We start from the raw sequence: 27615 nt of genomic DNA, 5'->3' as shown, positions 1-27615 counted from the left end.
GAGGCCTATATACTGTGTCATGATATTTATATTCTAGTTGTCTATATGGAAAAGTAAAACAGCAAAACACATTTCCTGTGTGCTCTGTGAAATGTGTGTGTGTATGTGTATATACATATATATATATATATATATATATATATATATATCTGGCTTAAGTATCTTGTTTTGATGTCACTATCTTACTTTGATTCTCACTTTGAGAACCAGAATCACAACATTTTTCATTAGTGTTTTTGGTCTATCTACTAGATATTAAAAACTAAAACTCAAATCCCTAAATTTAAAACAAAAATTAATCTTCAGTTCTGTTTTTATTCACTGTAAGTTAAACTTTCAACCTGTACAGCTAAAAAGAATTTAATGCTAAGTCCTTTTAACTTTTTTCATTCATTGAAGTCTCATTTGGAGTTATGCACTTCTAATACACGTATTTCATGCTTCATGTTTCTTATGGTAAGAATCCAAAACAGTACATTTCCCATCACTGAATAGAATACCTGTGAAAACCATATTTTAATAACCAGTTTTGCACCACTGACACTGAAGAGCAGCATGTGATATATATGAGGACTATTCAGTGTACCATTTAAATTCCCTCCGGAAGGACCAACACCAGCTATGGGACAGGCCAGTTGGCCATTAATAAAGATCAGGAAATAAAAGCATAGAGTAAATGTCCAATATGAGAGAAAGCCTCTTTCCAGGGGAATTCAAAGTATCTCCCAACAGCTTTGAACAAGTTGATCAAGATTTATGTATTGCACTGGGGTTTTCTCCTCATGCCCCTACACTTAAAAAACAAAATAAATCTCATAGCCTAGACTCAAGCTGCACAGGGTTTGTTCTATACAGAGTTTGACCACAGCTCCATTTAAACAAACATGTAAGGTTTTGATGCATTTTTCCAATAACACTCCTCATCCCACCATTCATTAGTTTAGGCAAGGAAACATTATTCTCTGCCTAGCTGGCCCAGATTCAGCCTCTGCGAGCTGCCCTGTCTAAATGGACCATGAACAATGAGAGCATACTTTTCCTACACTGGGAAGAATAAAGTTCACGGATTATTTCCTCAGCTTCAATGTCACATCGTTCCTCCTGTACTTGGGAAAATGATGTCCTTACCATTTCCTTCTTTCCCCATCAGAAAAGCACCTACCCCAAATGCTACAATTGTGGAGAAAGTGCTAAATTCAAAAATAAGAGGCCTGTGTATACTTTGCAAAGTGCTCTGACCCAGCTGCACATTAGAATCACTTGGGAAGCTTTTGGAAAGTATAAATGCACAAATCTCATCTCTAGAGATTCAGGTTCACTGGGTTTGCACTGGGGCCAGAGCATCTGTTTCCTCCAGCTACATGGCACGGCATCCAGTGCAGGGATTGGGGCATGGACTGCTAGGAGACAGGAGGGCAACACTGCTGTCTTTCTCTAAGGGAGTACTCAGTGAATAAAAGATGTGGAGGGTAAAAGGATGGTTCTGTTTCCTCTCCGAAAGAATTCATGTATTAGATACATAACACTGAGAAGTCATTTGAATCCTATTTCTACAAAAGGTAATCAGTTTAGAAGTCCTTTTACATTCAGCCCAATAACTAATACAAGATAGGCTTTTTTTTTTTAGTTGACAAAAATACAACTAAATGATAAAGAAATCTACTCAAAAATTTTTCAGAACCAAGAAGAATATTTATATCAAAGAAATATTTGCAAGATTACAACTTTTATCAAAAAATGTTTCCACCCCTATCAGTCTAATTCTGAAGACACAATACGTCATTTCTTACTAGAGCTTACAAATGAGGCCACTTGATATCCAAAATTCATACTTCTGATCTGTTGGGAGCATTGAGTCAAGATTCAAAAATTTGTGAATAATGGAGCAAAATGCACAATGTGATCATCTTTTCAGCAGAAATGAACACTGCAACTCTTATTTGATGAATTAAATAAGGGGCCCTACACGCACTGACCTGTCCTCTAGGATAGAAATGTAGAGCTCGTCCTGGCCTCTTGAACAATCTGTTGTTATTCACTGGTGGTGAGTTTAAGCCAAACCTTTCTTTCCAAATGGATCTTCTCTGTCAATTTCATGACTATGTTGGGAGGTGTATACATCGTGGTTTCTATCTAATCATAGACGCTTAACTGCACATCAACTCATAATAGTAGAACCTAGGAAGTAGCTTACTTCTAACTGAATCTCGTCACGTCAGAGGTCCATTTTTGGTTCTTGCTAGTAAGCAAAGCAAATTCTACGAATTTCCTGGTTTTTATTTTTTCAGTGAACTAGCCCACCTTTTTAATCTTGTATTTAAAAAAAAGTTTGTTTAATGGCCAGAGTTTCATATTTCATATGAGTCTCAAAGATTATACATAATTTTTCCCTTTTAACTTTAATATGAATGGGTTTGATTCTGTCCAAGGTTAATTCTTCCTCCTTCACCAGGATTTGAAATTAATCTCTCATGAACTTTCTGGTCCCTTCTAAGATGCCATTTGATGTTGTGACAGAAAGCCACATAACTTATGTACTTGTATTTTAAAATAATCTAACATAATTGATCCCTTAACCCATGGCTCAGCATTTCATCTGCTTTATCCAAGCACATTGATCTCTTGGAGAAATCATGTTCTCAGGTTTTCAGTAAGGCTGTGGTGTCTCTGCCTTTGGTTTTGAGGCAGGGATGATGTTACTCATATAAAGTCTATGATAATCAGCGATACTCTTTGGTTATGTGGAGCTAGGGTTGTCACCCTGAACTCATTTTTCAACTCTGGAAGGAAAGAACTAGCAAATGAAGTTGTTGCTACCACATAACTAGTTGAGAGCATCCCATCTTTCAATACAGTGGGTACTGAGTTTTGATGGCGGCTGACTTGTTCTGATAGGCAGCAGCAGACTGAATTTCAAAGAGCAGCTGTTCATTCCACAAACATTAGTTGAGTACTAAGGTGCAACAAGTGCGTAGGTGTGTGGGGGAAAGAGAAGGAGGATTTATCCTCAAAGAAGTCACAAGTAAGAGGAAAGAAAGAGTACTTACAAATAAGTACTAGGATTTGTTAAACACAAATTAAAGGTAAGTTTAAGATAAAATTGTAGCACGCACACCCCCGACCCCTTCTTTCCCCTACAAAGAAAATAACTGTGTGTGAAAAGAAGGGAGAATGTTCAGGGAAGTTAGCAGTAGAATTTCTGCCTTATTTTGGATTGAAAGAAAAAACAGGAGTGTAAGATTAAAGAAAAATGGAAGGAAATTTAGAGCAGGATATACACTATGTTCAAGACGCAGAAGCATGGAAAATCTTGGAACATTATGGTGGATTGTATTTTTCAGAGAGGCCTGCCCAGATACATCCTATCCCACATGCTCTTATGATGTGACACTGCCACTCCTCTTACTGAGAGTTGGGGTCAATGTCATCTCTCCTTGTATCCAGGCAAGGCTATTACTGGAGAAAGTGATGCTATGTGACTTCTGAGGCTAGGTTCTAAAAGGCAATCTGGCTTCTGTCCGGATCTCATAGAATGCTCAGTCTTGGAGCTAGCTGCCACACTTTGAGAAAGCCAAACAGCCACTTGCAGCCCAGGTTAAGTCACAGCCAACTGCCAACATCAACTGTCAGGCCTGAGAGTGGGGAAGCCTTTGAGATGAGTCCAGCTCCAACCAACATCTGGATGCAAGAGCATGGCAATTCCTGTGTAATTACCACCTAGCTGGATCCCAGTCAAATCTGAGAACCATGAAAAAGAATAATAACAAGTGCTGTTGTTTTAAGATACTAAATTCTGGATTGACTCATTAAATAGCAACAGCTAACTGAACAGATATTATGGACCCTGGGAAGAATTTGTTTGTTTGTTTGTTTGTTTAATGCCACAGTTTCCTGTGGAAATCTGGCGACACCTATGGGTCCCTTCTCAGATTACTGTTTAAAAACAACAAACAATAAAACCAATACATAGCATTACAGAGCAAAAAAATATTGCTATATCATTATCAATGTTAAAATTTTTTGATACAAGAATATATGTGCATCTTTATTAATGAATTAAATTATATCTAGTGGTAATACTAATTATAATAAATTCAGAGTAGTCATGAGTATGAATGATATTTTATGGTATCTGACACAACTCTGACATGATATGAAAACTGATACTCTTTTATGAAAAAATAATGCAACTATGGTTTATTTCCTACATTCACAATTGACAGAAATGATAATTTCTCTTAGATACTAGTGCAAATACTAATCTGTATAAAATAGATAAGTAATAAGAACCTGCTGTATAAAAAATAAATTTCAAAAAAATATGCTAATACAAATAAAGTATTGATATATACGTGTGTGTGTGTGTGTGTGTGTGTGTGTGTGTGTGTGTGTGTAGGAAAACAGTTAAGAAGTAAGATAATGGGTGGTCCTTGCACAAGGGCCAGAAAATAAGCAACATTCTTGCATTCTGAAAGCCTGAGTTCATGAACTTACTCCAATTACATGGGCTTCAAAAAATCATACCTTTCTTCTGAGACTCAGTTCTCCTATCTATAAGTACTGCAACCTCTTGATACAAAGAATCTTATCCAGTAAAGATTACATCACATGGTTTGGTAGAAGTAAAAATAAAATACTCTCTCAGTGCTTTATAATATTTACAGAGATCTTATAAATGTAAGGAAGTACTGTCCCTTCTCTGATTTTATAATCTTATAACATTCACTCCAACAGAATACATTTCTTGTTGATTACTGTATATCTTACACAACTAAAATCTTGGACATGTGTCTCATTCATTTCTGAGGCCACTGGCAACACAAATACTTTTCCTTTGCAAGTTATTTAAGGGCAACATATATTGGGTTGTGGTGCTTTGAGTCAGAGCAATAAAAACCAATCAGAACTGGCACTTGTCCTTCCTGCCCAAGGAAAAAGGCATGGGTGGGGTTGCTATTTACTGTCCCTATGATTTATGCTATTGAAGCCATTTTCAGCCTGAACCGTTTATGCTCATTTTGTGTGACCTTCTATGTAATTACTTTCACATTTGAGGTTTATTTATTTTATATGTTTAATGGCAGCTGGAGTCTTTTTACTGGGCAAAAACCTTTGGAACAAAAAGATCTGAAAATAAATTTCTTTTGCATTTTAGATGCAATAGTTTGAGCACCTTTGTGGGCTTTTGCCAGGGCTCTCTGTTAATATGAAGAAGGACATCTTAGAACAAAATGTCACTATCCAAATATCCATATTTTAATAAACCTGCCACTTGGTACCAAAACTTAAATATTATTGGAGATGAAAAAGACATATACTCATATTTTTAAAAGACATTATGATTCTAGTCTTATGTCCTCCATCTTTGCTCTATACTGGGGGTCAGAAAATGTTTTCTGTAAAAAGCCAGACAGTAAATATTTTCAGCTTTGCAGATCATATGATCTCTATCACAGCCATTCAACTTTGTTGTTGAGAATTAGTAAACATCAGGAATGACTGTGTTTCATTAAAACTTTATTTACAAAAACAGGCCACAAGATGGATTCGACTAGACCAGGCCTTGGTTTGCTGCTGTACACAATTCCAAGAATGATAGTTGTAAAATGAAGATTTACTTAGGTTACTTTCCAGCCAAAACCCTTTAGTAGCTCCCTATGGGCATAGTGGCCAAACACAAAATTGCCTAAACTGTGACACTCTTGAGAATGAGAAAGGGGTGCTAGTGATAATTGTACTAAGATGGTGAGTATCAATTACAACAGTTCCTGGCAAGCTGGGACGTATGATCACACAACCTATGGCCTGTGGGATAAAATCCAAATACCCTAGGCTAGAATTCAAGGCCATTTTGACATTGCTCTGTCTTTCCAGGCTTGTATTCCCAAATGCATTCCTTCTTCCTGGCCACTTTTGTATCTTTTTTAATGCTATACTCTCTAATTTTCAAAACTCCTTCTCCCTTTTCTCTGCCTAGTGATGTCCTACTTATCTAAGACTTTTCATTTGCCATCTTTCCTGTGAAGTGCATCCCAATGTCCCACACTCTGTCCTTATATAATTTACCATTTTCTGCTATTTCAATACTTAACGCAGTGTAATGTAATTACTTACTACCCACACTGACCTCTACTTTTTTCACCTCCTCGTCTTTCTCCTTCTTCTCTAAATAGGATGAAGTTGAGGTCAGAGTGGTGTTTACTGTCATACATTTTTTCTCTGAATTCTTATCCTAGAATCTAACAGGTCTGCAATACTTAATGAATATGCAGCTCTGAGAAAACACTCTTGACTGCATATTATAGAACTCCTCCAAAGCTTGCTTCAATGAAATGGAGTTTGTTATACTAGAGGTATTTCCTTATCCATGAGCCATACCTCTGAGGTATAGCAGTAAGTCTGAAAGCCTTTGCAATTAAGGGGCTACATTCCCAGTGTCAGTCTCAAGGTGCGTGTCATGTTGGTCTCTTTTGGGGATCACTTTCATTTCCATATCTTCTCATTAGCTGTCTCTGTGTTGCCTTGCACATTGCTACTGATAATCAGACTTACTCTTTTTTAATTTTGTCACTTCCCAGTTCAACTACCTAGAAGAGCTTAATAAAAGTCTCTGAGATGCGACTCCAAATTCTCAAAAGAGAAATGCAACTTCCTAGTCTCCAGTCAATGCATGCCATCGTCTAATCAACTGTGACTAGGGAGGGGCATTGTTTTATAAAATGAACACGATTTTAGTGGATCACTCCTATAGATGACTACTACCTACTGTAGGATTATATTGAGAAAAACATGGATATAAATTGGACTGACATCCTAAAAGATTTCTATATTCATGTGCCTATAAATTTTTATGATCAGTTAGAAGAAAAATTAATATAAACACTTGGATGTAGAAGGATTCTAAACTCATGATGCACTGCCATTCGAATCCAAAACCAACTCATGAACTCAAATGAGAAGTCTTACGTTCTGAGTTAGAAGTGTACAAATGTATATCAACATACAACAACAACATATATATAAATTACATATATATTACAATTTTACATACATAATATAGTTACATACATAAGTAGTTAGAGCTCTGACAATCATTCCTTTTCTATATTTTTTCTTTCTTTCTTTTTTTAAATGCTTTTAAGAAAATGCCCCTTTCCTGGTAGGAAATTATACAAAAATGTTATAGATGTGGAATCATTAATTCATGTTAGCTACTAGAGAATCACTATAGAAAGTGACTTTTTGTTATGGTATTCAAAATATTGGACTTGAAAATCATATAAGGTTGTTTCTGAAATAATAAGGCTGGTATTCATATGTTGGCCATAAACTTGCTCTATGAAATAAATGTTCTAAAATGATGCAGTGCAGAGTATGTTGGAAACAGTTATTATTATACAGATAATTCTATGCCTTTGGACATGTTGAGTTCTGAAAGGCACCTTGTAATTCTGTTTCTAGGTAAAATTTGATTTTGATACTATATATGTGGAAAATGTATATAATACTATGAAATATTTAGTTTTCTGGGAAAAAATTTTAGCTATTGATTGAATGATTTCTGAATATGTTTTGATTAAAAAACTCTTTAAAATACATCCCAAAGTGTATGTATTTTGGCTTACTTTTATGTCATATATAAATTTATTACTAGACACCACGCTTAACACACAAATGCACTGCTGAGCAGTGAATAATACAATTGCTAAGTTAAAAATTACTGTTCAGTACTTACTTAGGTAAAATACGGACACTGACATTTTTCAAGACTGCTAGTCTTCTTAGAGGAAGTAAATCTAGGCTTGATAAGAAACAAGAAGTACAAGATCTAAATCGCAAGATGTGGGTAGCTGATGGAGGCATTGTTAAACAACCACCAGGCTATGCCAAGTATGGTAGGCAGCAGTCCTACTGCTATTATCCAAAGCCATGATTAGCATTAGAGGTCAAGGATCCTGAGGCTTATATTTGGGACATGTATAAAAGATTATCTATTTGCATCCTCTGATGTACGGGCTCTGTAATGACTTTAGGGCTACATTAAAATGGAATTGTAAGCAGTTCCATGATTAAATAGGCAGTATCATCAAAAAATGCTCCAGAATTCATATTATCTGGTATCTAACTGAAGAGAAAGATACCCAAAATGCTGAAAGGTAGCTTCTTGAAGTGCATGCAGTCTCCCAAGGCTGAGTAATCCAAAAGGTTGAGTCTACTCGTCCATAGAACATATCATTCAAAACCACATTCACTCAACAAATATGTTTTGGCATCTACCATGTACTAGGTACCATGTTAAGTGATTATTTAGCAAAGCCCTTATTGATTTCCCATCAACCTGAAATTCCCTGAGGGTATTACCATGCTCAGAATCAACCTGTATTTTAGATGGCTGCACAATGGGAAATGAACAGGGCTTTGGCTGGGAGGAAGCAGACAGACCTCACACATGCCCATTACTGAAGAACTGATGGTGTCTGGATATAAACTGTGCTAGCCAAGAATGTGGGCAGCAGATGGAAGCTGTTGTGAATGGCACATTTCTCCTACAAACTTGAAGACTGCCTCAAGAGGCATAGTAATAAATCAACAATAAATAGGGCACTTACATTTATTTATCTGAATTACATCAATTATTTAGTCACTAAATACATACTGACTTACTTCACTTGGAGTCCAAACTGCTGCCAGAGATTTCAGTGGTGAAATTCATGTTCTCAATATCTCTTAGCCCTAGAATAATCCTGTTGAGGTGAAACCAAGAAGGATCCTGTGGGGCTCCTGGGTACAAATCCTTTCTGTGTCTCCTGTTTCTCATTTGTGGGAAATAGGCCTTATTCAGCCTCCTTAACCTTCCCTGAATTCCAAAGGGCAGATTCAAACAGTTACTAATCAGGGAAGCCAGGGGATGCAGAGACAAGGGAGGAGTAGTCAAGAAACAACAGTGCAGCCTTGGGGCAGGGTCCTGGTTCCTCCTCAAGGGATATATATAGTAATATCTTTGATCTCTTCTGCAGAACTAAGGCCCCCACCCAGGTGGAGGATGATAACTTCAGGCTGAGCACAAGATTCCTGGAGCACTGCCCTGTTACCTCATCACCAACCAATCAGAAAAAATCCACACACCCTGCAGCCCTCACCCCAAATTTTGCCTATAAAAACTTCTCCCCCCACACCATTGGGGAGTTTGGGTATCTTGAGCATGAGCCACCCGTTCTCCTTGCTTGGCCCTGCAATAAACCTTTCTCTGCTCCAAACTCCAACATTTTGGTTTATTTGGCTTCACTGTGTGTCAGGCACACAAACTTTGGTAACAGAGGTAGCTTTCGCTACACTTGCAAACCTCACACCTATAATTTTTAATACACTCATTAGCATGTCCAATGTCCTTTTTCGTCCCAGAAGAGCAGAAAACAGTGAAGTTTCTTTTAAAAATTAAGGAGCAAAGATATAGTCTTTCCTTGGACACAACTTGCTTATTAAATAATACAAAGAGTCCCAACATCTGTCTACTTTCCTCCACTCCCATCTGTGAGGCCAACAACGAAGTCCAATTGTTTACTGGCCATACTTAGCTTTACCACTCACATCTGACTAGATCGCAGATTGGAGGAGTGATTGCATTGAACATCTGACATGGTAAATACATAAGTAGCCAGAGTCCATTTGAATGTCCATGTCTCAATTCTAAAGAAATGTTTAAATAGAGCTATGAAAGGTAACTGCTGAAAAGGTTCACTTTTAGGAATTACATTAGCTTTTATTTTCCCTTTAGTGTCTATGCAGTGGGGGTAAAATGCTAGATACAATGCCAGTGTAGAAACTGAAAAGCAAATGTTTGAGAATATAAAAACAATTCACCAATAACCCCTATATCTTTATGTTAAGGTGATAGATATGACTGTGTCTTTTGAAAAGAGATAGTTTTTGTTTAAAAACTATGTGCTATGTAACAAGTGTTTGGGATTGTTACTTCTGATGCTTGCAAATCCATAAAGATGAATGTTAATTTACATAAAGGAGATGGAATGAATCAGATATGGAAACCAGTTTAATTTCATGTCTCATAATTTATTATACATTAATTTTTAAACATATCAAAATAACACCTACAGAGTCCATGTAGACTCTCAAGAGAGCATAATTTTGAAATATATTTCAGCTTCTAGATCTTCTGTACATCTGTTCTGTGGGTTCACAGAAGGCAGATTCTGGACTAACTATGAATCTTAAAATGTTAATTTGATTTGATAGTAATGAATATATTAGAAATATGGTTTATTCTTCAACACAGTGTTTTCATTCATTTACCTATAACAACATACTTTCAAGTATTAAAATTTTATATCTAAATGACAGTATTCAACCTATTGCATGTGGTGTCCAAAGATTACTCATGAAAATATATTTTTCAACACTTGCATCTAATGTAAGTTTAAAGCAGAATGTTGAACCAGTTTTAACCAACTTGGAAGCAGTTCTTTGCTGAAAAACAGTTCTCACTTATTTGGAAATGTTGTTCTCTCAAGGAAACTAAATAGCACATCCATGACATCAGCTTTCTCATAAAAAGAATTGGAAAGAGCTCTTTTATTTCATGGTGATTTAAAAAAATATGCTAATGTCCTCATTAAAATATGGAAATTTCTCCTGATTAACCAAACCTCAAATTTTAGGCCATGCTATGTTGAATGTTTATAATGAAATATCTTCTCCAGATATTTGAAGGCTCTTGTGTGTACATTTATGATGTTCAAGGTAAATGTTTATGAAATAGCAATGGCCCTATAAGGCAAGTGCAATTTTCACACTAAAATGCTTATCTGCCTTTATATTTTTCTCCTTCAGGAATTTTGGACTAAATTAACATGTTAAGTATCTTTATTTAAAGCAATGAGCCATTATTAATAAAATGATGAAATATTCTCCTATATAAAGAGTTCTGACTTCCTGGAGGGCAATTTGGCAATACTGATCAAAAGTTGTAAAATTTAGTGTATCACATAACGCAGCTAGTATACTTGTAGGAACTTACGTTGATAAGCTAATTTAGAATGTACACAAAGAGTTCATTAAAAGCATGTTCACTGCAGCATTAAACCTAAATGCTCAAGAAAAGAGTAAAATACATTGCGGAACACCTTTATACATACCACACAGACAAAAAATAAAGCTCAGTTTTGTGAAAGCACATTTCTTGTCAAGGAAAGATGCTCATGATATATTATTTAGTGTGAATAAAAAGTTGCAAAATAGTATTATGGTATGCTTCTATTTTATGGATAATAAATCTATTTGTATGTGTTCATCTGTGTGCAAGTATTTTTCTGCTAGTATATATACAAAAAATAAACAATTGTTTCCTTTGTTGAGTGAGTTTATGTGACTTTCTGTGTCTTTTGTTTGCTATGCTTTTGTTTGTGTATATATATATGTGTGTGTATATATATATATATTTAATACCATTAACAGTTATTCCTTATGAAAAAAAACTCAGAAAGAAAAAAATCTAGAGCATGTCATGATTTAAGAAAAATGAACACAAACAAAATACATTATTTTGAATCATATTTCTTGAAAAAGAAAACCTGTATACAATGCACATTGACTATTTGTAATTCAAGATAACATTAAATAAAAATCTATTTATTGTTTTTTTGGCATGTTCTGAATTCAGGCATTCCTATACTAACACTCCAGAAGCATCACTGGGTCAGAAAATCTGTCTGTGATTGACATTCCCACTTTCTATTTAACTTTAAATAAGTTACTCAAGCTTTCTGGATGTCAACATATTTGTTTGCAAAAAGGGCATAATAATAGTATCTATTTGTAGTTGTTGAATAGATTAAATGAGAAAATGTATATAGTGTTTACATAGTATCTGGCTTATCATCCGTGTATATTAAAAAGCCTAATAGAGCTTAGTACATGCTGTGTCCCATATTTCCTCAATTTATGACCAGTAGAAAGTTCACATATTTAGACTCATTCTAAAGACCACACACCTAACAATCCTTGCATTGTCAAATAGTTAATTATAGCTCTCCTAAGGATTTAGATTGTACGAGAGCCCTAATCAAAGAGCTGAAACTAACACATTTTAAATCAACTATACTCCAATAAATTGTTTTTAAAAAGAGCTTAATATAACATATAGAAATTTGTGTCATAATAAAATAAGAAAAAGAAAATACACACAATGCTGCATACACTGTGAGCAATTAGTTTCTCCTAGTAACTTGGCTCAAAAATTTAGGATGCAGTTTCCACTGGTAAGGAGACCATCCACTTAATGGAGTAGGATAGCTTGGCATGAAGTGGAAATACAGAATGGAATGTCCAACACCTATCAAGCTCTTAAGTATCAGGGAGCATAAGCTAGACTCTTTTCTTATTACAACATACTTAATCTTCAAAATTACCCTGAAAGTTAGGTGTCTTATTCTCAATTTTTAAAATAAGGACAAGACTCAGAAAAATTTAGAAACTTGCCCAAGATCAAAAGCTATCAGGAGGAGAGAAGCCAGGATTTGAACCTAAGTCAATTCAAATCTACACCAAGCTCTCTTCTTAATGTCTCAAGCTGCCACACAATAAGGAACAAAGTGGGAACAAAAGAGAAAATTTCAGTAGGATCCTGGAGGTTTTACTTTTATTATTTAAAGAGATAATTTTCTGAAGTTAATTAGATTAGTTGTTCTCAGGGGCACAATTAGGGGTAAATAGTGCTCATGGTTTTACACAGTTTTTCAGCTGAGTCCAGAAAGTTTACCAACTTATGACCACGGAACAATGTTACAGTGTTAACAGACTATAATCTGTATGATGTCAAATTTGAAGGTGTTGGACTTCCCTCGTAGCGCGGTAGTTAGGAATCCACCTGCCAATGCAGGGGACGTGACTTCAAGCCCTGGTCCGGGGGCAACTAAGCCTGTGCACAACTACTGAACCTGCACTCTAGAACCCGCGAGCCACAACTACTGAGCCCATGTGTCTAGAGCCCATGCTCTGCAACAAAGAGAAGCCACTGCAATGAGAAGCCCGCACGCCACAATGAAGAGTAGCTCCCGCTCGCCACAACTAGAGAAAGCCTGCATGCAGCAATGAAGACCCAACGCAGCCAAAAATAAATTAACTAATTAAAAAATTTTTTGAAGGTGTTGGCTTGATTTTGAAAGGACCACCAAAAAAAGGTATTTTAGTTACATTTTTTTAACACAGACACATACAAAAGTCATGTATCTTCTGCCTACTGGCTTGCATATCTAAGCATAAGAATCCAAGCTGCCCATTTCTTGATAATATCATCAAAACAGTCACAGTGAATTTTCAGGGAATATACATGTGGCTTTGAGTTAACCCTAAGGTTACAAATCTGCACATTATCTGACACATTAATAGCCATGAAATCATTTGCAAATTATATTTGGTTCATTAATTGAATTCACAGATGCTTGCCAAATCAATTTTTTCCTTACCAATTTCTTTTGGGCTAAAATGGTTAGATACTTTCTATTCGAAATTCATAATTTCACCTCCAGTTGTTTATAGTCTTTAAGTCCAAAGATGGAAAACGTTTCAATAAATATTTCTAAAACTCTTTGGTAATGTTGGGTCCTGCTCCGTTTCAGTAACTTGGTTTTAATCAAATTATAAATATTCCCCCAAATTAGTATCTTATTTTACCAATTAATTAATTAAAAGAAAACAGCTAGGAAAAGAGTTTCCCTGGTTTCCGAGGGGTCTGATATTGTAGGTATTCTAGGAGTCTCATTAGAACTGCGGGCAGTCTACACTTTGGATAAATCTATTACAAGTCCAGCATGATCAATTCACAGAGATAATAGTGACCATGTATTTGCATTTCATGAATGGAGAAAAGAAAAAATTTATACAATATTAACAAACAATTTGATTATGGGATTTTGTTAGAGACTTTCTAATGCCTGGCTCTTCCTAATACAGGCACTTCCTGCATCCCAGAATTTTAGTATTTCCCAACAATAAAATTATGTGCAAATTCCTTAAACTCTTTAACCTACTGATATTCAAGCCCTCCACCCAACCCAAAAAGAATATATGTTAACTTCATTTAGAATTTCTGCCAAGGGCTATTTCTTGAAACGCTATCCCTTCTCTGAACCCGTGCATAGTTCAGCCACACTTCAAGACCCAGCACTCCTTTCATTTTTTTCCACATATCTCCATTGAGATAAGATGTGATCCTCTTCTGACCTTTGTAACTGTGGTATATAGTATACTCTGCCTTGCGTAATCATTATTTATGTTCTTATCTGAGCATCCATTAGAAAGTAAGCTCCGTAAGAGGAGGTGTCCTCTCCATCTCGTTCATCATCGTCTCTCTACGTAATGTTAGTCTCTTTTGTAATGCAGAATCTTAATAACTATCTGTTGATTGACTAGATAATTGGTTTCTAATATTTTTGGTGCAGTATTTGCATCTTGCTTACCTTTGTATTCGCTGAAGCACTTAGCAGAGTTTTGGGTGGAAAAAATTTTTCAATGAAAAAATGTGAAACTGACGAGTTGAGAGTAAAAATTGCTAAAATTGTTTTAACAAAACAATAAAATTTAAGTCTAGGAGTAACTGTACCTTAGAATCAATTGTGTTTGTCACCATTTCTAACAAAATTTGAGTTATGAAGACTGCTGTAATCTATATATTTTTAATCTTATACAGTGGATCAAAAAATCACCCTTCCTAAATTTTGTGAAGACTATGTAAAATATAACAAAACAAAACAAAACAAAATTACATTTAGTTGATAATCAGCAGAGATGTCACAATAGTGCGTGTTACTCATCCTCATTCATATAGGAATGAACTTGAAAAAAGTGCCTGCAGCAGCCCCAGTGCTTCTGAATTCCAGGGAAACCATCTCCTGTGCCTGACAAAGTCAACACTTGATTCTCCAATTTTTAAAGATATTTAGAAATAGAAATATACAATACACAGCTTTCTGTTATTTTTTTCTGAACACAAACCACTAAAAACTATGCTCTTCATCTCTTTTAATCTTTTTCTCTGTTCTGTAAAAGTGAAATTCATCCGGCCATTGGCTACTCTTTGTAGCTTTCTCTGCTATAATTACATGTAGGTGACTTTATAACTTACAAAATTATTTTTATATATTGTTTCCTGCTAATAATTAGGTCCAAATAGCCCCACAGGCTTTGAAATGGTCCTGACATCTGAACCCTGCTCTCCAATCCTAGAGGCTATGTGTGCAATTTCAGTCATATTTCACCTTGGTGCTTTTGAACCAGCAAACTGCTCTCTTGGCTCATCTGACCTGACTAAAATGAGAAAAGGCATAAAATCTTCCAAGAAGGTGTGTACTAACAAGAGTTCGGACCCAATTCCATCCACCGAGGGGGTTTAGATAAGGCTTAGATACACAGTTCATCCTTTGGATTCTTTCATCCAACTCCAACCTTGGAACCTTTTGTGATTCCTTCATCTCTATTCACTTCACAGGATTACGTCCATCACTAATCATAATGTAGGATTTTGCTTAGAAGTTTGATCAGCTTTAAAGTTTGCTGTAGCTCAGCACAGACCATACCCTTAGCTCTTTAGGGTGACAGGATAAAGGGATTCTTTGCCCTGCACACTCTAGGAATTAATTGAACCAACTATAAATAGCCATTCTAAGCAGAAAGGAAACACTCATGGCATTACCTTGAAATATATCATTTCAAGATTTCCTTGAGTTCTTTATGAGGGAAAAAAATCACATCTTCTCACTGGTGAATCTTCATTTCAATTAGTATAAGTGCACCTCAAATCCATTGGATTCTACATTAATATTTTAAGATCTTTTACACATTTCAGGTAACTTGAGACTATAATAATGGATAGAAAGTAGTCTGTACAAACAATTCAAAAATACCCATATTTTTTAAGATATATTTTAAAATGTACTAGAACTTAAAATCTGGGAACTATAAATAATGGCATTTCCCCCTTCTTTCATATATATAAAGAGAGCAAAATCATATGTATATTTGTGCATATATATCCATATAGAACATGTATAAATACATAGACGTAGTAAAATGAGAAAGTATTACATATAGTGAAAGAAGAGAAATGTGCTATTTTAAAATAACAAAGGTATCATCAGTAGCACACTTAAGGAGGTTTTATATATGTGTACGCTCCTACTCTTACAGTTTATAAGGCATCGTGCTAGGCATTGGCAGGGAGAAGTGTGTAAGCACATCATCACTGACTTCATTGAGACCACAGAGGTGAAACAGATGCATCTAATTCCAAAGAGAAAATTTTAACAGTGTAATAAAGGAAAAGCAAACATATAAAATATTAAGAAAGTTATGAAGGAAGAGAAACCATGATTAAGGACCTAAAAAGTAAAGAGAAAATTTTCAATATGAAAAATTTCTAACAGTCTGAACTATGTGTATTTATGATAAAAGGATAATTTGGAGAGACTATCTAGTATCCAGATTTTAAAATGAATTTAAAATTTTGTTCAATCAATGTTTCTCATCTACATAGGTTTTTCAGAATACTTGAAATGTATTAGATGCTGAGGAATAATGTTCAGTGTTCTGACAAGAGTGGTTTGAGTTCAGAAGGAAAAAAAAAATAGAGCAAAGCTATGTGTCATGTATATTTTTAGTTCTAAATATGTATAAAAACAGAAGGACCAAGCTTAGACTTTAGCAAGCACAGGGAATGGTTTCCCTGGAATTCAGAAACCCTACACAAAACCAAGAAGAGTTAATTGAACCATGACTGGAAAAATGCAAGCTATGAAATGCAGGACAATGGCTCAGTCCATTAATTAATTCATCATAAGACATAAGTTCTAATGTAATCCAAATAATAGCAGGGATTCAATGATTAGACAGTAAATGTTCCAATCTTCCATCGCAGGGAGAAAATTTAAAATTCACAGGAAGTGCCAAGGAATTTTGCAAATCAAGAACTTACTTCTAGACTTCTATAAGGAATGACTTTTCCTATCCAAAAGGACTAAAAACCTTATCCCATGTTTAGAGATTACATAACAAAGCTTACCTCTCAGAGGGAACACTTCTAGAGATGTAAAGATAGCAGTATGCACATATTACTGCTGGTAGAGAGCCAAAGTACATGAATTACAATCTAAACTCTCTTAACTGACCTGCACTTAACAGACTGGCTGCATTAATCAAAGCTCCCTGATTCTCTATAAAACATACTTATTGATGTCTACAGCTGGTTGACCAATCATGGCCAACCATCAAGTCTACGGCATACTTTGCACTTGTGCTTCCAAAACTGACTTGTATGCTAAGCAACAATATTTGCTTGTATCCAAAACTTTTATGCAGTTTTGCCTTTATTATTATAATTAAAGAATTTGATTAAATATTACATAAGCCTATGAAATATCTTGGCAAAGTGAAAGAGTTGTTGTTTCTATGAAATATAAATTGACTTCTTTGAAAATATTCAATAAAGGAGAATCAGTAAAAATTTTTTGCTGAATATTAGTTGTATTTGAGACATAAAGAGGGGAAAAATCATATGAATATAAAAGAAATCTAATTTCAGATTGTATATCAGATGGCTGTGAGTTCGTGCTTCACACAAAAAAAGAAAAAGTAAAAACCAAGTAGAAACTATGGACATATTTTGAGGTGTACAAATGATAGAAAACTTAGAATTCCTTGGTCTTAGACTGAAAAAGTGGCAAGACAATGTGGGTTCAAAGTTAACATAAAATGTTTAAGTTATGAATTTTATCAGTTTTAATAATTCTCTGCTTTATTTGATTTAAAAAATATTTGACCAACTACTGGTCCCAACTGCATCAATATTTTAAAAATCAATAACGAGGGCCCTCCAGACAAACAGTGGTCATGATACGCACAGGTCTGTGATAGCGGCATAAGAGCCCTGTGGCAACAACAGAAGAAATGTCAGAACCAGCTCATCCTGCTTCCTTAAATATATGTATTAAGATTAAAAATCAAAATCTTTTAAAGAAGTTCCTAAAGATGGATCACAGAACACACACGCTGTATTCTCTACAGTTTATTGTATTTAATCACATATAGTCAAATATCTAGAATGCTCATTACAGAATATTGATGTAGTCATTTCAAAAGTCAAAGCAACTCTTTTTCTTTTAGTTTGTAAAGAATCCATTTCAAGTGTTGTCATTTATAGATGCCTGGACTGGGATGCTGGACCATATTTCAAAGACTGCTAGATATACCCCCAAATTAGTTCTCTTTTTCTCTGGCTGAACATTTACATTTGTCAGCTTGTCTTGCACTAGGAATGGCCATATGACTAAGTTTTCTCCAACAGGATGTAAGTTGAAATGATGCCTAGGTTATGAAAACTTTCATCCCGTGATCCTCTGTGCCCTTCTTTATGACACCAGCTAAAAGCAGATGAAACCATACCCCTAGGAGTACTCAGCATGAATACCTATAAGGGACTGTTTCTTGAGAGGGAAATAAACTTGTGTCTTGTTGAGCCATGAAATTCTGGGTCTGTTTTTTAAAACAGCTAGTATGATTCTAATTCAGATCCTTTTTGATTATCCACAGACAAAATCGGGCTCTCCCCAACATAGATTTGTGTTCTTTATAAAACTGTGTCTTAACGAAGAGTATTTCTGAGTAGGAGAGCTATATGTAACAGAGGCACAGAAGATGGCATGGTGATTGCACACATAGCAGTTTTGTAGAAAGGCTCAAATGATTATTTGGCCAAGTCTTATTCTTAGGAGTAAAGACATGCATATAGGAAAAAGCTGGAAACAAAATTTAGGATCAGGATTAGTAGATTAAAGAATAATATACCTGCTTTTCACATCACTTGGTGCTGTGTAATTATTTGGTTTAAGTATGGTTTTCAGTTTTTTCCATTTCAAGATACTTTCTTCCCTTTGTGGATAAAAATTAAAATATATGTGTGTTGGGGGGAAATAGCTTGAGACTGTGTGAATATCCTGTATCTGGGCAATTTTTGCTCTGTGTCTTTAGTGTTTATGTGTTATGATTATGTTATTAGTGTTATGATTCTTGCCTGAATTATTACTACTGTGGATGTTAAATGTTAACTTTATAATTTTTGCACTTTGTATCAGTTGTTATTCTTCTGTTAATAGCACCTTTCCCTTCTTCATTCACCTAAAAATATTAGGATTCATATATATTCATGGCTTCTTTATTAAATTTATAATATATGTTTCCATTATTCATTTTGATGCATAAATTGCCCTAAATTTGGCCAGTTGCAACACCCTCAGGTTGGTTTCTGTGTTATTTTGAAATGTACTCTTTGGTTTTCAGCATCTTCTTACTCTGTGAATCAAGATGTTCCAGGCTCAACTTGTGCTTTCCCAAGTCACCTGTGGAATGAAACATTTCTCTGAAGACCAATGGTTCTTTCTAAGGGAAAGCAGTTTTTAGAAACAAAGTCTTGATGCTTAGTGTGCTAATTACTACTGAGTATCATTGTTTTTAAGATGCATACTTAGACCAAGTTAAAACAAAATAGATGGATAGGTGATAGATATTTTACATCATGGGTTCATGTTAATTCTGGGGTTTCTTCTCCACATTTACCCCATTTCATATTTCTACTTCTCTTTCCCCAAAATGATAACACAAATATTTACCCATCCTACAATACGTAAAAAATAATTTGGAATAGCTACTCCAGTACCAACATCAAGCCTACTAGCTAAAATGCAATTGTTTTTATCCTTAGGTTATAATCCCTTTGAAAGTGTAAAACAGAATACTCTGTTCAAAATGCGTTTAGATTTAGTCTTTTGCTATACATCTGATTAAAAGTTAGATTCTGATTTTTATTTGTTTCAGTTTTAGTATTTTTCACTCCATAATTATTTACTTATTTTTGAATGAGTATAAAGTTATTCTAGAGTAAAAGGCAAAAGTATATAAAAAGATAGACAAGTCTCATCTTCTCTAACTCTAATACCTCATAACAACCTACCCCTTGTAGATAACCAACTTCACTAGTTCCTGGCTTATTCTTTCTAAGTTTCTGTTTGTAAACATATGCAAATACAAATAAATATTCTTATTTGTTTACACAAAGATAATACATGAACATATATATAATGATAGCATACTATACAGGTATGTGTGTATATATACATTTTATATAAATATATAATTACATATGTGTGCATGTGTGAAGTATGATACATTTTATATATGATCTTTTGAACTTTGCTTTTCACTTAAAAAGATATACTGGAAATCATTATCAATCTTAATGAAGATTTAAACACATTTTGGGGGGAAGGGGAGAACCAGCTGAATAGGAATCCACTGTCCGTGCATTTAAGTTGTTGCAATGTTTTGAAACTTATATAAAACCCTGCAATGAATAAACTCATGCATGTTTTCTCACACTTTTGAGCTATATATTCAGGATAAATTCCTAGTAGGACAGCTTGGTCAAATGATAACTACATACATACTGCAGTAATATTTTGCCAAACTCTTTCCAATATGGATGTTATCATTCTACATTCTCATTAGAATCATACGAGATGATTTATTTTCTCACAACCATATGAGCAGAGCATGTTGTCAAGCTCTCAAATTTTTGCCATTTGGAGAGGTGAGAGAGAGACAAGTATATTTTTAATTTGCATTTTTCTTATTATGAATGAAATTGACTATATTTTCATCTAAGAGCCTTTTGTATGTCTTTTATTGTGTCAAATGGCTATTTATGTCTTTTGCCCACTTTATGAGCTTTTTGATCTTCCTCTTTATTTAAAAAATGTGATTTATATTAGGGATTTTAGCCCTTTATCTGTGATGTAATTTGCCAATATTTTCTTTATTTTCATAATTGGCCTTTTAACTTTGATTTGTTAGTATTTGTCATGAAATATTTCTTTATATTATGCAGTCAAATTTATCAGTTTCAAATATGTTGAATCTAGATTTTGAGTCAGTGTTAAAAAATATTCCTCTACAGTCAAATTACAAATGAATTCAATTTTTTTTGCTTCTAGTACTTTTGTCATGAATTAAAATAAACAAAAATCTAATGCATCACATCTGATGGATTTGGTGTAATTTCTTATGTATAAGAAGGGGTACAGACCCAAATTGATCTTTTTATTTAAAATTTCTCTTTAATGGTTTGAGATGCCACTTTAACTATATAAACATTAAAAAAAAAAAAAACAAATCCTATATATTTGGGTCTATTTCTAAATGTTTCTATTGTGTCTTCCTGATCTATTCATGTGCTGTCATCACTGTTTCTCTTTTTTTTTTCTGAGTTATGTGTACATATTTATTATCCTATATGAGCTTTAGCATCAATTCATCTGGCATCAGTAAAATACTTGTTGATATTTTTATGGGTACCAGCTAATTTAACTAATTCACTTTACTATCAATTTTCTCACTTAGGGAGAGATTATATCTTTCTGAAGTTAAGAAATCCTATCCAGGAATGATAGATGTCTGTCCATTTGTTCAAATCTACTTGTTTTGGAGTAGTTTGTTTTATAGCAATAGCTAACTAATACAGAAGGCTATTGACTTTTTATATTAATTTTACATCTTATTTTTTATCTTATTGAATTATTGCACTGTTTAAATTATTTTTAACATTGATTCTCCAGGATTTTCTAAGTATACTATTATGTCATTTGCAAATAATCTTACTTCTCTTTCAGTTCCATGCTTTTACGTGTTACCTTAATTCCAATGGCTAATATCTCCTATATAGGGTCAAACAGTTGGAGAAGTAGTAGGCACCTCTGCCTAATTCCTGAGTTTAGTGGGGATGCCTCTACAACTTTTCCAGTAGAGAAGTCTATGGCTTTAGGATTGAGGTATTCCTATTTCACTGAATTAAGAAAGTATCCATATTTTCTTTTATTATTGAGTGTTTGTGGGAAATGGATGTTAAGTGTTTTGGAGAACTCAATATTTATAGAAATATTCAGGTGATTTTTTTCCCTCAGATCTATTAATGTGATGAATCATATTAATATATTTTCTAATATTGAACATCTTGCATTCCTGAAATAAATCTTAGTGGGTCATTTGGTATAATTATCATAATATAGTATTGAATTCTCTTGCTACTATTTTATTTAGGATTTTTACATAAATATTTGTAACTGAGGTTACTTGGCAGATTTTTATTTTTATCTTTATAAGGCTTTACTATCAATGTTACAGTTGCTTCATACAAAGAGATTTAGAAAGTTGTGTCATTTTCTATATTCCGTAAAAATGTATGTAGCCTTGGTATGGTATGGTATTTGAAGGTTCTGCAGAATTTCAACCCTGTGAAACCATCTAGGCTTCTTGCTATGTGTGTGGTAGTTTTTGATGACATTTAATTTTTTCTTTTTAATGAAAAGTGTTCTCCTTAAGCAAAACATTTTTTCAAAGACATTGAAAATATGTACAAATTTCACAAACTGCCTAAATCTTTCTTTCTCATAACGAAAGTCTAATGACACCTGTATATACAGAAGCCACAAATAGTGATGTAAACGCACTCATGACAATGAAACACACCCTTGTCTAAGCCACACTCTGGAACGTGTTTACTTGTGAATATGAACTATGCCAGAAAGTACACTTAAAATGTAATGGAATCCACAGAACGAAGTATAATCCCAAAGGCTAACAGTAGAATATCAGGGTCATGCGGCCCACATATTGGTGAAAACAAACGGTACTCCAGCTTTTTCTCCTCTTTAAGAGGCATGAACATTCAAATGTGATATTTCTAAACATCCATGAAGGCCGTACAAGAATGTTTTGATACACTGAAAGTAAAATTGTGCAATCACTTGATATGGCATTTTTCAAAAGCTTTTGTTAGACTTGTAGCACACCTCTTCCAGTGTTTTCCAACTTGAAAATTACTGCCTGATGGGTACTCTAAGTATATTCTCTAAGTGAATCCTAAATGTGAGAAGAGAAGAAGGAAAAGAGAGGTGTACTTATTGTCAGAATACAGAGATGGGCTGTGTGGAGGACAGAATGGAGAGATCAGTGCAATTCTGGTTTCCGCAAGGATCTGTAGGGATAACCCTATAATACTGCAAGATCCTATCAACCTGAATGATACAAGTAATTGATTTTCCTTTTTTGGAGGGGAGGAAGAGGGATTGGATTCAGTTGCTTGTGTTATAGTGTTAAGTTTTAAAAATATAAAATTGACAGTATAATGATATAACACTCTCACTGGAATAGGGGTGATTACCTGGCAAATGGAATGATTTTATTGCCTTTTCAGAAGCTAATACATAGGCAATCTCTTTCTCTTTCTCTCTTTCTTAAAACTCATATAGCATATGATCATACATGCATAGATTCTATTTATACTCTATATGTTCTCTATGTATGTGTCTGTGTTTATATAGATAAATATTTGTGTGTTCTATAGGTATATATTATTCACACACAAAGAAAAAAAGGATAAAGGGTAAAAAACATTATCACTTGCTTTGAGGGTATTTATAATCTGTTAGGGGTAAGAGTCATTTTTGATATCTTATAATGATATGAGATAGAATAAAATATAGGTTAAATAGAGTTACAATCATTGTACTGTGGAAATACTAGTGAAAGGAGTGATTACTTTTGATATATGGAGTGAGCAGAGAAACAAAGAAAACACAAACAGTTCAATTAAAATAGTTATCTCTGAGCTGAACCTGGAACAACAGGGTTTCAATATATAATGATAACGATGGTGGTGGTGGCTTGCGTATGTATGTGTACATGTTGTTGAGGGGTATGGCTGTGTTCCAGGCTGACAAACACAGAGTTACACAAATACACCACTTACTTACATGCTGTCAACTTAGCTATCCTTTCAGCATTGAATAAAACCTTCTGTCAGACACTTCAAGGTCTTTGGCTGAAACTACAGCCACTGGTAGAGAGTGACGTGTTGTGGAACTTTTTCTTCCAGCCAAAATGACTAGTACCTGTGGTGCTGAGTTACTTTTCCTTCCACCTGGACATGTAGGAGCAGATCACTTTCAGAAGGAGTCTCTGCTAACCAGGCTGCAATGAGGAAAGTTATTAAGCGGATGGCCTCAGCATTTTTTCCTTTAAGAAACTCATCCAAAGCAAGGCACAAAATGCGGCAATCACTATTCAAGACAGTGTCAAAATCATTCAGACATCAAAACAGGCTATTGGAGTTCACATGTTCTTTAATATGAACAGCTACTATCTTCCCTTTAGCTTAATTAAGGGGTTGCATATCCTTACAATTAAAGATAATTGCAGAGTGTAAAAACTGCATTGTGATTATAGAAACACCGAATGAAGCTTGGTGACTACAAGACAAAGACCTCATCAACTGAACACCTTGGAAGTGTGTAGCCTTTAAAATACAATTCCTTCTCCCTACAGCTTTTTCTTTTTATAGAGCCCCCTTCTTTCTTTATTCCCAACAGAAATACATTGTTCAAAGTCTTGACTGATTGGAAACTAAGCTGTGGTTTTTCCTTAAATTTTTTTAAGTTCATAAGTATCAATAGTGCTTCTTTAAATCATTTAGAAGTTGAGTTTGTTCTAAAATCAGGGTTCACTGCATTATTGTTTTGTGGTTCCTTTGGAAACCCTGTCAAAAATATCTTGCTAAATCTCATTTTGTTAAATAATGTCAGTATCTTTCACTTAAAATTATTTACGTAGACAGAAGAAGCCAGCTTTAGATGCTATGAAATGTGAAGCACAGGTATTTTTGCCTGGTCAGGCACATAGCTTCAATGTAGGGGCACTGCAATAGAAAGAGCAAGGTGATTTTTTTTTTTTTTTTTTGCATACTGAATAGGCACTCTAGCTTGATAAACATCATGTTGGATTTTTCTCTCTGAGACTTTATATAAAGATTTGTAGAACTAACTTACTTGGATAAAAGAAGGAGGGTAAAAGAAATTGTAAAGAAGTCTGTTGAATTTCTCTTTAAATTGACAGAGGCCAATTTCTATCATAAGTTTATATGAGCTTCTCTAAAGAAAAGGTACATGTATTGCAATGCCACAAGCCACGAGCGTGTTCTCTTTCTTGAATGAAATATGAGTATTCAATAAAACAACAAATTGGCAAAGAGCTAAATCTTTAAACTGCTTCAGCTACATGTCATCATTAACTTACAAGACCTGATCAGCTTTATTTATCAAAGAAGCATCCAGCAGTGTCCCTCAAGCTAAGCACATGAAGTCAACAAAGCGACAGGACTCAAAAAGTGGTGAACGGATAACTGTAAATAAAAATCTCCAAGGAGAGTTCATTTGGAAAAGAAAAAATCAATTGGTAAATAAACAAACATCTGGGCAATCTTCTAAAAAGTTGTCAATTCCCAAAAATGAATAAGGTCATCTTCGCATCCTATCCAATGTGTCGTTGGTCAGTGGTAACACTTCAAACTATCAAAGTGAGTTCGTGGAAATGCATATAAATTAGACATTGATTTGGGCTTAATATATTCATTTTCTAAATAATATGCAAATTTGTGTAAACCTAGATTTTTAAAATAAGATTTAAAGGGTGTAAACTGCAATCTCACAGTTTACATGTTAATGTGGTAATTCAATTCAATGAACATTTATTGAACTCCTAGCAAAGTACTGTGCTGGGTATTATGGGAGCATCACCATACCATTTAGGGAACATACAACTAGGAGGTGAGATAGGAAGAATAAAGTGTAATTTTGCCCCTGATATTATACCTATATTAGCAGTTAATGCAAAATGAGATAACATATGGAACAACTAACACGTGTAAGGTGTCTTTTTCTTTATATGACACCGTCCTTTAATGTGGACTTTCCTGTAACATTGCCATTGAACCTTTGGTGGATAAGAGTTGGAAATAATATCTTGCTTTCTTTCTTACTTTAAATGAGAACATTTTCTCTGGATAAGCTATACATTTATCCATTTTTGAATCAATTCTTCTTTATGTAAAATTCTATGTGTTTCATATTTCAGGTTGTGGTTTTAACAATTGAGTTGAACCACACCGCCGCCATCGTAGGTCACATGCATGCTCCAGGCAAAGGCCTGTCCCAGTTGGCTCTGCCCTACCACCGCAGCACTCCCATCAGGCTGAAGCTGACGTCTGATGACATAAAGGAGCAGATCTACAAACTGGCCAAGAAGGGCCTGACGCCCTCGCAAATTGGTGTGATCCTGAGAGACTCACATGGTGTTGCACAAGTACGTTCTGTGACAGGCAATAAAATCTTGAGAATTCTTAAGTCCAAATGACTTGCTCCTGATCTTCCTGAGGAGCTCTATCATTTAATGAAGAAACCTGTTGCTGTTCGAAAGCATCTTGAGGGAAACAGAAAGGATAAAGACGCTAAATTCCGTCTGATTCTGCTTTAGAGCCTTATTCACCGGTTGGCTCGATATTACAACACCAAACGAGTCCTCCCCTCCTCCCCCACTGGAAATACAAGTCATCCATAGCCTCTGCCCTGGTTGCATAAATTTGTCTGTTTACTCAAGCAATAAAATCATTGTTTAACTAGAAAAAAAAATGAGTTGATGAATTGTTCACTGCTTTCACTGAATTTGCCTTAGTAAACACTGACTTCAACTGACAATATTTGGCATCAACATACAATTCACTTTCATAGAATGATCATATAAAATACATTGAAAATAATGAAAAATGGTGAAAAGGATAAGGCTATTAAAAAACAAAAAGCAGACAAAAACACAGCAACCACTCACTGAACACAATGGGAATTTTCTGATGACTTAATCCATCCACTTAAGGCGGTGTATCCACAGAAATTTCAAACATAGCACAACGCTTTTTCCTATTAATGAAGTGTATAGACCAGCCGCATGTATCCTATTTCAATGAGTTACTATTTTTACTTTGTCAGTTGTATTATGCAAGTACAGCAGAGTGATAGGAAACCTGGAAATTCACACATTTTGACCTTCTGTCTTTGTGAAGCATTTATTTACAGTCCTTTTATATATGGTAGTTTCTTTAATTCTCAGATCTATCTTGCAGAGCAAATATACTTATTATACTATTTGTTCAACGGAGACAACGGAAACTCAAAAAGATTAATGATTTGGCCTAATTCACAAAGGTACTGAAGGGCAGTACTTGAACGGCAAGCCACATTTTTAGGATCTCAGAAAACAACCTCTTCCCACTCTACCTGTCTGCCTTGATTAAGATCAGGAGATATAACAAACAACTGTGAATCTCTCATTTTAAGTAACCAAGGGGAATTTTCTTCATTTTCTTATTTCCTTCCTTTTATAACTGTACTTTAAAATTCAGGAATAAGGTTATCTTTTAGTCATACAATATTAGGAATCAAAATAAGACCTTTAAAACAATTACTGTTATGCATTCTGATAGGAATACAGATGTGATTCTATGGAGGCTAAGATTCTCACACATTAAGTTTAGGACATATCCATCATTGATCAATAAGAATTTATTGTGTTATTTTCATAGGATCTAGACTGCTCTGGGTGCCACAGGAGATAGAAAAATAACATATTCAATTCAGAAAATAAGAAAAATAACATATTCAATTCAGAAAA

At 34.6% G+C, this 27615-nt stretch overlaps 1 protein-coding gene and 1 pseudogene across 5 annotated transcripts in view; one reads left to right on the top strand and one right to left on the bottom strand.

Annotated features, from left to right (window-relative positions):
- Window positions 1–27615, bottom strand: part of LRRC4C (leucine rich repeat containing 4C) — a 1217740-nt gene that overhangs the window by 662178 nt on the left and 527947 nt on the right. The window lies entirely within an intron of this gene.
- LOC101278688 (40S ribosomal protein S13-like) lies at window positions 26074–26528 on the top strand (annotated as a pseudogene).

Source organism: Orcinus orca, chromosome 8 (genome assembly GCF_937001465.1).
Source record: "Orcinus orca chromosome 8, mOrcOrc1.1, whole genome shotgun sequence".
Taxonomy (NCBI): Eukaryota; Metazoa; Chordata; class Mammalia; order Artiodactyla; family Delphinidae; genus Orcinus; species Orcinus orca.
The sequence above is the reverse complement of the archived record's forward strand: the minus strand, read 5'-3'. Positions and strand labels throughout refer to the sequence as shown.